Source organism: Hydra viridissima, unplaced genomic scaffold (genome assembly GCF_058129835.1).
Source record: "Hydra viridissima isolate aposymbiotic clone 2 unplaced genomic scaffold, HvirCarnegie_v1 scaffold_2, whole genome shotgun sequence".
Taxonomy (NCBI): Eukaryota; Metazoa; Cnidaria; class Hydrozoa; order Anthoathecata; family Hydridae; genus Hydra; species Hydra viridissima.
Genome location: NW_028324301.1, coordinates 10,547,824 through 10,563,107, shown reverse-complemented (window position 1 = coordinate 10,563,107; position 15,284 = coordinate 10,547,824). Strand labels below are relative to the sequence as shown.

The 15,284-nt window shown below is 29.2% G+C and overlaps 1 long non-coding RNA gene across 1 annotated transcript; it reads right to left on the bottom strand.

The window, feature by feature from the left end:
* Positions 1-2,303: 2,303 nt before the first annotated feature.
* LOC149891867 (uncharacterized) lies at positions 2,304-13,688 on the bottom strand. Its single transcript, XR_016449753.1, has 3 exons — positions 13,558-13,688; positions 12,478-12,587; positions 2,304-2,457 (listed from the first exon to the last, which is right to left on the bottom strand). It is a non-coding gene; the product is annotated as an uncharacterized LOC149891867 (long non-coding RNA).
* Between the last annotated feature and the right edge of the window lie 1,596 nt (positions 13,689-15,284).

The window sequence follows — 15,284 nt, the reverse complement described above, 5'->3', positions numbered from 1 at the left end:
TAGCTACGCAGCCTGGTTTTTATTATTGCTACAAAGACGTTTTATTACAAGTTGTTTAAATTTTAATATTACTGATATTTTTGATTTAACAAGTTAAAATAAGTTATCTTGTAAGATCGACGTTCTAAAGTGCAAATATATCGACTAACCGTTGTAGATAAGTAAACAAAAATGAAGAAGAATTGACTTTTTGGGGTAGGCACTGGAAAATATAGTTTTAGATCGACTTACCGTAAGGGAATGGCGCGGCAAGTTGTAATTACATTGACTGCGGTAAGTTTGTAAATTTATTAATGAAAAAACATCATTACTTAAAAATGAAAAGATAATTTTAGCTCATAAATCCCCTTTTATTTTGAATTATAATAGTTATTTCTATGCTAATCGAAGCCAGTATTTTGTTTCGCAATCTGATAAGTGTCAATTTGAGAACGTTATAAAAAAGTTTTTTTTTTAACTTTCAAATAATAGCTTTAATGGTATTTTCAATGATATATTAAGAATAACTAGATGTCTAACTGCTGTAAATCGACATAAGAAAAAGTGAAGCAAAAATCGGCCATTATGGGGAGCAAAACCTTTTCGCTCTATTTATCAAAACAAAACAAATACGAAGCTTAAGATTAAGGTAATCAATAAAAAATGTTTAATTTAATGTAATCAATAAAAAATCGATACACAGATATCTGAAAAATTTGATGTTATTTTGATTTAAAATTTAATAATTATGTAAAATATGCATTGTTTTTGTTTCATCCAACTCAAATCTTAGATTTAGCTGGATTTTAATCTATAAGTTATAGATATATATGTTAATAGATCATAAATGTATATAGATTATATATGTTATAATATATGATATAAATGTTAATAGATTGTAGTATAATCTATTAACATTTTATGCACCTGTTAGTCATTAATTACCCTCTGCAGTAATGCTAGGAGGTATTATAGCATAACTGCAAGGTAAACAGAGTTAAAACTTCTTCTTATCATAAAAATCATTATTGCTTTTTTCTATAATTGATTTACCGTCAATAATTAAATAAATTTAATTCAATGTTATGTTATAATCTAGTAAGGTTTTCAATACAAAAAAAGCTCCATAGGTATTCAGGTATATAAAGAATATCTTTCCTTTGAAAAGCGAGTCTTTCAATATAAAGAACAAATCAAGAAAAGTAACAGTTAATAAAATTTAATTTAATATTTTTATTTATAATATTTTCAGTTTATATATATATATATATATATATATATATATATATATATATATATATATATATATATATATATATATATATATATATATATATATATATATATATATATAGATAGATATATAGATATATAGATATATAGATATATATATAGATATAGATATATATATATATATAAACTGAATTTTTAAATAATTTATTATCCTTTTATATTGTTTATTTTATATTTATGTTATAAACCTTAGAATGTAATTAATTTATTAGATTGTTAACGTAGACCAATAATTGGTTTTTTTAAAACTTTTTCTGCATATAATTGGCCATATCTTTGCAGTCTGATTGTAAAAAAGTCATTTGCTAACATTTTTATTAGTTGTGTGGAATGCATGTCTTCTGTGACAGGTTCATGCTCAGCATCGTGTTCATTTAGATCTTTAAAAAAATGTTTTTCACTAATAATTTTATAAACTGCATAAATCATTTTCAGTTTAAGGTTTTGTTCCACATTCTATTTTGGTTTTTTGAAATTGTCACCGCTGACATAAATTTTGAAAACGCTCTCTCATGCTATTATAGTTTGAATAACATCATTTCTTGGAGCAACAAGCCCACTCCTATTTTTTATTGTTAATCAGTGAAAGAACTGATGATGGAACATCAGTGATGATGGCACATCAGTTCTTTCACTGATTAACATAAAAAATAGGGGTGGGCTTATTGCTCAAGAATGTTCCACAAAAGTTTTTTGGGATGTAAGTGAGTTTGCACATACAGAACATGTTATCTTTGATAATAATCTTCTTACAATAAATCCAGATATAAATCCCAGTATTGCTTCTTTATAGATAAAGGTATTATCAAGATAATTTTGAATTGTAATAATATCAATATCAAAGTTTAAAAAATCTGTTTCAGGATTTGAATAAACTGCAGATTTTTTACTCCACTTTAATGCAAAAATAGAGCCATTTGCAATATCCTCAAGTTTTTTTATCAGAAGAAATTGTTAATGCTTTTTTAATAAGACATGAAAGGTTTTCAGTTGTTATTTTACTACACAGTAAATAGCCAATAGGTGTTTTCCAATGACCTTGTAATCCTACCAGCATAAATACCAATGCTTCTGTAGCTGGTGTATCTGGTTCAATTGCAACATAATCTTTTCCATAATCTGTAAAGCCAATGAATCGATCTGTCTTTTTATCGTTTAAAACTGATGTTTTGATTGCCATTGCATATATAATTAATGCACAATCTTTATAGTTAATGTCAGTCTCTGCTTTTATACTAATATAACTTAAAACATCTTCAAAAAAACCAGGTTCACAATCTACAGAAGAAGTCCAGTAGGCTAAAGAGCTTGAAGCAGGTAAATGGAGTAAAGGCGGTAGAAAATTGTATGCTTTAGGTCAGTAAAAATGCAGAGTAATTGCAAATTTTTTAACTTCATCAGTATACCTATGCCCTTTTGGAAGTGAGGTATTGTTTTTAAACTGATTTTTTATAATATCAAAAGTCAATTCACTAAAGTTTTCACAAAAACATTAGCAGCATCTTCGGAAACAATTTCTTTTTTGCCTAGATTTTTTAGCATAACCTTTAATGAACTTATTTTTTTTTCTTTTCGTCGCAACTTTTGTTTAAGAACTTTAATTTTTGCTTTTAATTTTGCTTTGGTTGGACTTGCATTTGTCGATAATGTACTTTTAGAAATAATAGCATCACTAATAATTTTGTTACTACTTTTGATAATATTAAAGCTACTATTTATATCCACCTGGCAATCAATACTCTCTGTTGTTTCTAAAATAACACTATTAATATAAATTTCGTTACTATTAGCAGCAACATTATTGTTATCACTTATATCCGAATGGAAATCGATGTGATGATGACTGCCTGTTTCTGAAGCTTTTTTAATGAGTCTCTTTTTATTTGTTTGTGGCGATATAGAACTAAACTTTCTTTTGACTTTTAGTGTCAAATTAGAACACTTTTTGTTGAATTTCAGGCCTATTTTTTATATGATTTTTGATGGGTATAAAATTCTCTATCATAATAATTAGTTGATAAAAACCAGCAAGAGATTATGAAGTTATTGTTAGTTAGAACCTTGTCAAACTAATTATTAGTTAAATAAAGTTGCAGATAGAACTTTGGTACTCTAGCAGTTTGCTTGTTTTGCGCTATATCGTTGCAAATTTCAGTTTACTTTGTTCATCATGATTTAATTAGTCTAATAAAATGATTAAGTCAATTTTGACAAAAATGTCAGTTAGAACCTTGTCAAACCAACGCGACGATACATAAACTAAATTTTATTTAACTAAAACTAATGGGTTATTATGTGCTTTTTATGATAAATGAAATAATATATGAAATATGAAAAACGAAAACATGAAATATCTGGCGGCATTTTGCAAGATAATTATAAATTTGAATAACTTTTAAAAGGCTGTGCATTATCAAATAAGTTAAAAAAGCCCATTAGAAAATGCACCTACTAATAAACAACTCACAGAGGAATATATATTGTGGAGCTTATAGAGTTGTCGATGCAAAAAATGGCGGCATATGGGAAAAAAATACTTAAAAAATACATAAATTTAAGGCTGGTGAATGAAGGACCAAGGAACCCAGCAAGCACACAACGTTGAAACAACGCTGAAATAACGTTGATCAACTTCGATTAACGTTATTTCAACGTTGTTTCAACGTTGTGTGCTTGCTGGGAATTGAATGAAACCAGGTCTTGACAAAAAATTATGTTTAAGCTTTTTTATTTTTAACTATACTTTTTTTAGTCATTTCAAAATTGTTCTTACAGGTCTATTTTATCATTGACAGACTTTATTTACTCGAAAAAATGTGTCAAAATTTACAAATGTTTATCTTGAAAAAATGATGAAAATCTGTTCATGCCGACAACTAACTTCCTTTACCTCGGAGTAATTTGTTTAATAATTTGTCAACACGCGAGGTAGTTACTTTATACTGAACAATCTTATTAAACAAATAATATAAAAGTTTAAACTAATGCTAAAAGTTTAAACTATAATAATAAGTTGCACTTCCATCTCTTATACGTCCATGCTTTAATTCTTCCTCAATTGAATTTTTAATAACATCTTTAATTCCAATTGCGGAAGAATGACAAGAACTGTATGATTTAAAGCAGGGGTGGGGAACCTTTCTGAGCTTCGGGGCCGCATGACCCTTAAAAAAATTGTCTGGGGGCCGCACTAATAAATATGCAAGTTTGGTGTATAGTACTCGTACTAATGTTATATTTCTTAAAGCATCTTGTATCACAATATTTCTTAACGGATGTATCAAAATATTTCTTAATGTATCATGTATCACAAAAACTATCAATGACTTTTCTGATTCTGTTTCTTTTGAACCAGAACTTGAGTATTTGGCTCTATCTTCGTAGTTTTAAGATACAGTTGGTCTTCCAGATGCTCATCGGTCAACTGTGACCAATGATTTTCTTGACCTATTATAGTTTAATTAATTTTCTCTTTTTAGCGGCTGTCCGGAATATTTCTATAGTAAATCATGTCTCTTTTTTTCATTTATTTCATTTGGATAGTTTATATTTTTCACACGTACTATATTCTGTAACCACCTTCTAGTCTCTTTCCAATTACAATAGAAGTATATATATTTATATTGTATAGGAAGGAGACTGGAAGGAAATAAATAAATATATATATTTATACACATAGAAGAGGTGGTGAGAGTCAAAGTGGTATAACTCCATTTAAACTTTAATTTTATTATTAGCTGATAAACATTAACAGTTCAAACAGTTCCAAAAAGTAAAACAGTCTTTTGTTAACATCATCCAATATTTTCAAAATCTCTAACATTAAACCGGATCTTTTTGCACTAAATGGGATAAAACGCTCTGCCATGAAATGTTGTAGTAAAGTGAGTTATACCACTTTGACTCTCACCACCTCATATATACATTATATACTCGTCTTTTTAAGCCGTCATTAATATTTGTTAAATAAGGCAACTTTAAGATGTTTTAGTTAAGACGACTTGAAGTGTTTCATATAAGACCAGTTAAAGATAACTTTTAGACGTCTTAAATAAGGCAATTTTAAGACGTTTTAAATAAGGTGACTTGAAGTGTGTCATATAAAACCAGTTAAAGATAACTTTAAGGCGTCTTAAATAAGGCAACTTTAAGACGTCTTAGATAAGACGACTTAGATAAGACGACTTACTGTTTCATTTGAGATCAGATTAAGACATCTTTAAGACCAATTTCAAGACATATTCAATTTGTCTTTAAGACAACTTATTATTAGGTGGGACTCCATATCAAGTTTTGATTTCTATTGGCAAATTTTACTGATGTATCTCTGAATGATTCATTTGCAAAATAACTATCTTGTTGGTTGAAAATAGATCAAGTCCAAAAAAGAAGGTATGCAATAAAATGAGGAGGTTAAGAATGGCGTAGAAATCAAACTTGATTTACTTTCGATTTTATTTCGAAATTACAAAAGTAGTTCTTATAACCATGTAAAGTTTAGATTTTAATGTTTGACCGACTTTTTTAAATGATACCAGCAATATTAATTACAAAAGAACAACTTTGTGAAAAATACTTAAAAAATATATATTATGAAGTAACTTATATTAATTCGTATATTAATTCCAACTTTAGCTAATATAGTTTGATTTTAAAGTTAATATTTTAAAAGCTAATTTTAAATTGTCGATTAACACTTTTGTTTGATTGTTTATGCTGAAAGTAAGTGCAGTTGAGAAATGTACAAAATGGACCTTATAATCAGTTGTAAACGTTACAAAAATATTTCTTTACAAACTGATTTTTGGTTGTTTAGCAATCGAAAATAATTTTCTTCAGTGATTCAGGTTAATTTTATGCAGGTTTCAAATTTTTATGTAAAATTTCTATTTTTTTTCAATCCAAAAGTAAAAATACTTTTCTTTTCGAAGTTTGCAGTTTAACGCATACTTTCATGGGGAAGGTTGTAAGAATTCACTGTGTCATGTAAATCGACCCTCAGGTTGAACTTTATCCTACTTAAAAAAAAGGTATGCCATCAAATAGATATTTATTATGCATCAAATAGATATTTATCATCAAATAGATATTTATTATTATATAAATAGATATTTATTATATATTTATATATGCCATCAAATAGATATTTATCTACCCTCAGGTTGAACTTTATCCTACTTAAAAAAAAAATATGCCATCAAATAGATATTTATTAGAATATTAAAAACTAAACATTTTAAAAATCCAAGGGTGCATTTTTAGACTGGGGGGGGGGTCCAAAATCCTGTTGAAAATATCAATAGTAGGAGGGCAGAGGGGTCTTGGCCCCCATCTTGCCAAACTTTCAATATAAAATATAAATCTAACATAAAATATGCAAAAATATTTAAATTTTTTGTTTTATTAAATTTTTGGTGCAAAATTTTCTAAATCTTAAAAAATTTGTATAATAATACTCATGGCATTGTTATAATTTTAGCAAATAAAAAATGAATATAAATAGTTATTGCTGTGTTTGCTGGGAAACAAAAAAAAAAAAAAGTCTTATTGCAGTCCAAGATACTATTGAAAAACTGGTGCAGACGTATGTATACTCTGGATACATGAAAGAAATTGCAGCCTATCCTTCATATGTGGAAATTGCAAAACTAATTTTTACATGCTTGCAAAAAGAAAGAAACCACCAACCTGATGGACACAGAAGATAGAAAAGGTTAGGTTTAAGTTAATTTCATCTTTTAACATAGAATTTTAAAATATCTGCTAAATTGTAAAGATGTCAATTCTGTCATAAAAAAGCTCAAATGTCAGTTCTGAATAATTATTATTTAGATTGATTGAATTTCTAAGAAGCGCAAGTCTGACATTATTACAATTAAGATTGATGAGAGCTCTTCTACCTCTCTAGAAAACACATTAAAGATCTGCTCTAAGTGTCTGTCAATAATAGGTAATATAAACAGAAGATTTTAAAATATTACATGATATCGGTATAGTCAAGTAACCATCAACAATATTTATTTAGGTCGTGGCTTAGAGCACAAATGCTGTAAATCAACTGCTGTAAAAAACCTTACATCATTGGCTTTGGAACAAGGTATGCACAGATAATAAGAGTTGGTCGTCCTGAGAACAAAGGAGACAGAAATCAAAATCAGCAAATCTCTTTTGAAACATCCAAGCAACTTCGAATAAATCTTGATCTTTCAAACAGAGGAACTAGAAAACTGATTTCTACTTTTAACAAGGCCTCAGAAAAGAGAGTTGTCCAGTCAGAAGTGACGAAGTTACTGTCAGATCTTGAATTAACTGTGAAAAATTATTACAGTGTTCAGTCCATGCAATTTGAAGTTGGGGATAAAAAGGTTGATAGGAACCTGGTTTCTGCATAAGATTCTTCAGATTTTGTTATGAACATTATAAGTGAGAGAGCGTTAAATCCTTATAATACCATTGTACGAGTTTCAATTGATGGAGGTGGAGGTTCATTGAAAATATGTGTTAACATCTTGATGCAGATGAACTTAAAGTTAACAGTAATAATATAAAAAACAGAAGTAAACTTCGAGGATCTGACGAATATATTGGGTCTGGTGTGCAACGTATACAGTTTGTTGCTACTGCTAAAGATGTTCCTGAAACATATCAGAATATAAACAAATTTTAGATATTATCCAGCTAGACAGCCTGGGTTTTCATATTGCATGGGATTTAAAGTTGGCTAACATGATTATGGGTTTATCTGGGCATGGTGGCATCCATGTATGTTTTTATTTTGAAAGTGAGAAGACTGTAAATGCAGAAACTCTAAGAACGTTTGGATGCCTTGATCTTCATCTTTCAGAGTTTCAAGCAGCAGGAGAAAAAAAAGAAACAGCACAGCTGTATAAAAATGTATACAAAAAAGGCTTATTCATCTTGATGAAGATCCAGAAGTTAAAATGATAAACAAAATTCCTCCATCATCGTTACATATATTTATGGGTTTTATTAATGTTCTCAGCGACCTAGTTTTTACTCTCTGGCCAAACTTTAATCAGTGGCTGTCTGGAAAATACATTCTCAGACATGGCTATCATGGAGGAGGGTTTGATGGAGTGAACTGTATTAAGATATTGAATAATCTTCAAGATCTAGAAGAGGCATTCCTAAATGATTGTCGACAGCTAATACCTATTATTACATGTTACAAAGATTTAAAGTGTGTCGTGGATGACTGTTTCTGTGATTTCCTTAGTCTCAATGTCAAGCATTCTATTGCTAGATTGAAAGACTTATACAATTACCTAATAGAGTTTTCAAAAGGCTATAATTACACCTTACCCATAACATGGAAGGTCCACATCATGTTAGCGCATATTGTTTCTTTTTGTGAAGAAAATCAATGTGGTCTAGCCAGATTTGCAGAACAAACTGGAGAAGCTATTCACTCTAAGTTTAAATCAACTTGGGCAAGATACAAAAGAAATGTATGTCACAAAGACCACGGAGAGAACTTGCATAAGGCAGTTTCAGACTTCTCATCAAGACGAAGATAGTAGCTTAAAGACAATATTAATTAACTTTATAAATACTATTCAGTAACTTAATTAAATAAAGATCTGTAAAAGTATTTAGCTTTATATAATTTTCTATAAAATTTGTCTTCTGCTTACAAATGACCGAGAGGCCGGATTTCATCATATATTATCATTATTATTCGAAAGAGTCATACAATGCTCCATAAAATACAAGTTTTGGTACATTGCATACAAAATTCTTGCATGCAAGGATTGCAGTGCATGCTTTTTTATGGGGAAGATGGAAGGGAGAGGGATGTAAACAAAAAATTTAAATATATTACTATATTTTATGCTAGATTTATATTTTATATTAAAAATTTGGCAAGTTTGGGGCCAAGACCCATCTTCCCTCCTATTATTAATATTTTCAATTGAATTTTGGACCCCCCCCAGTCTAAAAATGCACCCTTGGATTTTTAAAATGTTTAGTTTTTAATATTCTAATATATCTATTGGATGGCACATTTTTTTTTTTAAGTAGGATAAAGTTCAACCTGAGGGTCGATTTATGACAGAATGAATTATTAACAATACCATAGCTATAGTTTTCATACCTTGAATAATAATGAATTCTATTTGATGGCATATTTTTTTTTTTAAGTAGGATAAAGTTCAACCTGAGGGTCGATTTATGACACAGTGAATTATTAACAATACCATAGCTATAGCTTTCATACCTTGAATAATAATGAATCCTGTGTGTTATAAGAATTCTATATAATATTGATTAAATGCCCATTTTAGTTAGTGTACTAAATGAACGCATATAAACGGACCAGTCCATTAGGAAAAACCATAAGATATAGCTCTTGTCTTTCATATTTTTAAGAAAGCCATGGTTATTCAAAAAATTAATATTCTTTTTTTACTGTTTCAGTTTTTTTCTCTGAATAGAATTTTAAAGGTAACAAGAATGGGAACAGTTCGAGTTCTACCCAAACATCCCAAACAAAAGCTATTGAGAGAAAAGAAAATGAGAAAATCATCAACTTTTACTCAAATATATAACATTTGATTGATGAAAAGAGTGAATGAACCAAAACACCAGGTGCAATTACATGGAAATTAAATCAGTCGCAATATTAATTCTTAATAATGTTTTCCCAAAAACGAAAATAAAATTCTAATTTCACTGATAAAATAATATTTGTTTACAATTAGTAAAGTTATCAAAAATTCTTTAGCCATTTTGACATTAACACTAATCAAATAAAAACCGGTAAAACCTGTATTAGAGGACCATGCTTTAGAGGTTGAAACCAGTGATAAATATTAACTAAATGTCTAACTCGCAATACCGCGGTGAAGCAAATTTTTTGCCAGCCAGTTTTGTTTTGCCAGCTTGAAATGACGCAATGATATATCAAAGCAAAACAAAAATGAATTATTATCAGTTTAAATAAAACGGTTACCGGTATAAAAAACTTTAAAAACTTGCTTCACTTTATATTACGGAATTTTTGTGAAGTTAGACATCTAGTTAACATATATCATTGGTTGAAACAATAATACTAAACAAATTTGAAGATAAAATCCATTCTGAATACTAGAGTTCAGGAAATATTTGCAGACAGATAAATAAGGAACGGTTTAAAAAATCTCACGGTGTTTTTTTTGGGGAAGTTTTTAAGAAGAGGTTTTGGGGAAGTTTATTTAAATGTTTTTTTTACGATAGAGTTTTAGGAAATTTTGAGGAATTTTACTGACGAAAAAATTTTATGAAAAGAATTTTTGAGGGATTTTCATGAGAAGAATTAATGAGAAAGTGAAAGAGGATTTTTGGTGGAAGATTTTAAAAAGAGATATTTAAAAAAGAAGATTTCAAAATGAGAATGCAGTTCTTTCACGCTAATTTTCTTTTTTAATATCCCAGTTAGCACACTACGTTGAAACAACGTTATTTCAACGTTGTTTCAAAGTCGTGTACTTACTGGGATGGACTTAAAAATGTTTTGCTGCTGGTTAAATAAAACTTTTTCACAATCGGGTTTTACTAAATGGTTTTGTAAAAAACGTTTTTAAGCCATAAAACTTATGAACTTAAGTTGCTTTTCATCCAATTTAGGTGATTTTAAAAAAAGATCTGTTAAGTTTTCTTGACTTGTCACATTTTAGAGGCTGAACAAAGTAAAAGCTCATCAATAATTCAGTAATGATGTTGAAATAAAAATTTAATTAGAGCATAAAAAGTCAAGTTTTCCACTATTTTCATAAATTTTACACTTTTAACTTTAATTATTAGTTGTTAGTGACAAGAAACGTCACAGTTCAGGAAACTTACATTTAAGTAAGTTGTGCAACTTTTATATTTTAAAGATGAAGACTAAAACTAAAACTATAGGAAATACGGTGAAAGAAACTAGCCAATCAGCTTCTGCGAAAAGTGCAAATGCAGCTGAAAAAAAAACATTTAAAAAAATGTTGTCTAATATATCTCATATCCAAAAATTACTGGACTCAACTTTTCCATTGAAAATGAGTGTAGAAGAAGTTGTTGCATAACAAAGTTAAATATTGATTATTAAAACTTGTTGGGTGATTAAACTAAAATTGAGGGAACTCTAATGAAAGATGGGTATTGTAATACGTTAGAGTTGAATGCACCGTCAGAGAAGACTTTTAATTAAACGAAGATTTGCATTTCTGACAACAGTTTAAAAATCTATTTGCTTAAGATGAAGCTGTTAGGTAAATTAAAGAAATCTGATGTAAAAATTTGTATTATGGTTCAGGTTTATAGTTTTAGTCATTATACTTATATCAATAGAAAGTATCGCTCACTTGTTTAACAGCGCACGTAGTACTTTTTGTGTGAGTTTTAACAAAAGCGGCTATAATAGGTGCCTTTTTACATATTGACACTTAATCTTTAAAAAGAGAGTAAAAATAGGTGCTTATACTTTACATTTTTTTCCAATATAATTAGTTGTTAGAGAGTTTTTGCTGCTATGTTGCAGTTGGTCAGATTTCCTAATTTTAAAATCTGAACAACTGCAAAGTTTCGGCCAGTTATTTACTAAATTATATATATGATTATTTAATCAAGTTTTAATATAAGCTTTTGTATTTCATCCACTTTTGTTCATCCCCATCCAACATTCTTTACTTTCTTCCAAAGAGTTTTTATTCTATGCAATAGTAGTTTCTCCTAAAATTGCTATTAGTATTTGAAACTTCGCATTTCCTTTGGTGTAAGTTGTATGTATAGCTTTTTTGTTGTTACTTACTATTCCCATATGTATTGATCTGTTTATAGGCAGCTCACAGGGAACAAAATATTTCCCAGTTCTAATAAACTTTAAAAAATTCTAAAGGTAGTAAGATATAGTAATTTTGCATCATGCTTTTGACAAAACTGATGTATTAATCAAAGACTAGCACATACTTTTATCAACATTCATTTAATTTTTATCAATCATTTATCATTCTATTAATATCTAAAAGCGGAATTTTTGGTCTCGTTTTTTAATTAAAAAGTATCTAAAACTAGTCTGCTTTAAAATTAAATTTTACTTATGAATATATAATTTCATAAGCACAGTTATTGTTTTTTGATAAACGACACTGATGCCAGCATACCCTAAAACACAGTTCAAACATTAATAAAACTGTGTTCAAAGCAAGCTGTAAGGTTAGAGCTTACCTTCCTTAATGGTAAACCTGCTGTGTCAAAACCACTTGAATCCCCTGATAATTCTGACTCCGAGTCATCCGCATTTTCAGATTCTCCTGAGTATGCTGGTACATAAAGCACTACAAAACAAATAATAAAAGTCTGTAAACATCATGAGATGTTAAAGCAAACAACAAAATATTTAAAGTTTCAAGTAAAAAGCTGTTGATTTCTCGCAGCGAACATACTATAATTCTACATCTTCTCTTTTGCCCCACTAAACAATTTTTGCGTACACTTTATGCTTCTCTAAATCCATTACAATCCTATAAATTTCTTCATAAAAAATCCGCTGTAATTATATTTACAAAAATTTCTTGTTAAATGCCATTAACACAAGGAAACTATATAGTGTCAATTCTTTCCATCATTTTACACGATTGCTTCCGTGCAATTCAATTACACTCCTCCTTAATCCATAGGGATCAATATTGATTGAAAACGGCTCTTACTTTCTGAAACATCACGTCAGTTGTCTCTTTTGTGAATTTAAATCTCAGACACTGCTTCTGGCAATCCAACGACAAACACCATTCTCTTCTTCTCGTCAGGCGACTTTGCCAATCACGAGAAACTTTTTAGATCTGCAAAAGAGACATCAACTCGTTCCTAATTGTTCATCTTCCGCATTGTAAACAACTGAAAAACTTGGAAGAGCACATCTGAGATTTTATTTGCATCCTTCTTGTCTTCCATTCACAAACCATTGTAGACTAGTGTCAGCTTGCAATATCGCAGGACAGAGACAGAGTACTGTCAACACGGCAACTTGCTTCTCCGCAACCACTTTGATTCACTGCACCAAAATTGCGGCATAGGACGTGCTATCATATTTTTCAAAGATGCTCAAAATAGTCGAAGATGGCATCTCGCGCCCGGTTAGCTTGTCATTTTCTCGCAGCGATCATTACGTTGCAACTCTACATCCGTTTTTCCCCATTAAATAATTTTCACGTACAACTTATATTTTTCTCAAAATCCAAAAACAATCCCCTATGGTATCACTATAAACTTGTATTTGATTTATGCAAATATATAAGTTTCACTTACACAATAAGCTTATTTTTGAAAGAAAAAGCAACCTCTTCATTTTTATCTTTACCGTTAAAAGGAAACCTTGCCCATCAAAGTTTGAGCATCAAAATTACCAATACAACTAAATGATCAATTTTAATTAAAGCAAATGTTCGGCATATTTCATGCCATTAAAACCATCATGCGAAAAGTTTATGCATCAACTTAAATACTTCAGTGATTCTCAAATTTTTACTTGTTTAAAGCACTTTTCCATTTTAAAGGCCATAAGATAATTATGCTTTAAGACCTCAAGGTTGTCAAATTTAAGATAAAAGTGTCATATTAAAGTCAATTTTAAGAAATTAACTATTAACATCTTAACGTCTTTCAAGTTATTTTTGGTTTTTCCAGCGGTACACTATGGGATAAAATAATAAAAATCGATCACAAAAATCAAAAATCACAATTTTGTAATTTTCAATTTAGATAAGATTTTTTATTAACAAGTGCTTATGGAAATTTGTAGCTAAACGAACTTTGAAAATATCTCTCACGCTATTCATATTGTAGGTTATTGAAAAAAACAGAAAATTTCTGATATTTCTCGCAAAAAATTTGCGCAAACAAGTAGAAGCTTTTCCCACAACACATATTTAATAGTTACAAATGTGATTCTTAGCAATTGATTGCAACTGATCAGATCTATATTTCTCCACGTATAACACATTTTAAGAAATGTTTAGAGATACGGAATTTGGGGTTATAAAATATTTTTATTTAAAACCCGCATTCTTTATAGTATAAAAAAAGTATCAATTATTTTAGTACAAAATGAAAAGTGAACACTCCGGGTTTCAAAAAGGTTAAGGTTATATACCCCTAAAAATCCCCGTTTGAAAGAATTTTAAACAGAATGATGGAACTTCACAAAAACCTAAATTTGAGGGGGGTGTAAACTTCACAAAGTCATTAAAGCCGATCAAAAAGAGATTATTGAATCAAATTTAAAATTTGTCGATGAATATAAATAAAGTTTAAAATTAAAAAAAAATAATAAATTTGACTAATTGCCCTCATATTTGGGGCTGGGGGGGGGGGGGGTAACGTTTAGGGTTTTTTGTTGTTCCCAGTCTCCAATCACCACAATTTTTTGCGTAGCATCCTCATTCCTTATATATATGAACATACTTAAATATGGAGTTTTCTTCATCTTTCAAAGTTGCTTAGCTTGAACATCAAAAAAATTTGTCTACGGCCTTGCTAATACATACGTGATCATCATTATAACTTGCATTAAATATTATTTCTGAAAGCTTACATGCACAAAATATTTAAGTATAACTCGTTTTTAAGTAAAATTAAGTCATTATGCGTTTAGGGTAAAATTCTTGGTAACGTTTGCATATGTAGTCACGCGCATAGTAAAGGTCAATTAGTATGAGTAAGCAATAAATCATCTTGTGACATTCATTATCACTTAAATTCATCTAAACCAATTTTATTAAAGGATCATACAGTTAATTTTTATTGCGCATTTCATAAAAGTCATTAATGATGACGGAAAATAGTGAAAATACAGCAGCAATCAGTTTGTTGAAATTTGAGTTTGGAAAAACTTTACTTAAAGAAAATTTTGAAATCAGCTTTTTAAAATGCATTACAAAGATTGAATCATTTTACAATAAAAGAATGAAAAGGATTAAACATCAGGTATCAGAAGCTTTCAAAAGTTTCCTATTATTAAAAAATTACTAACAAGA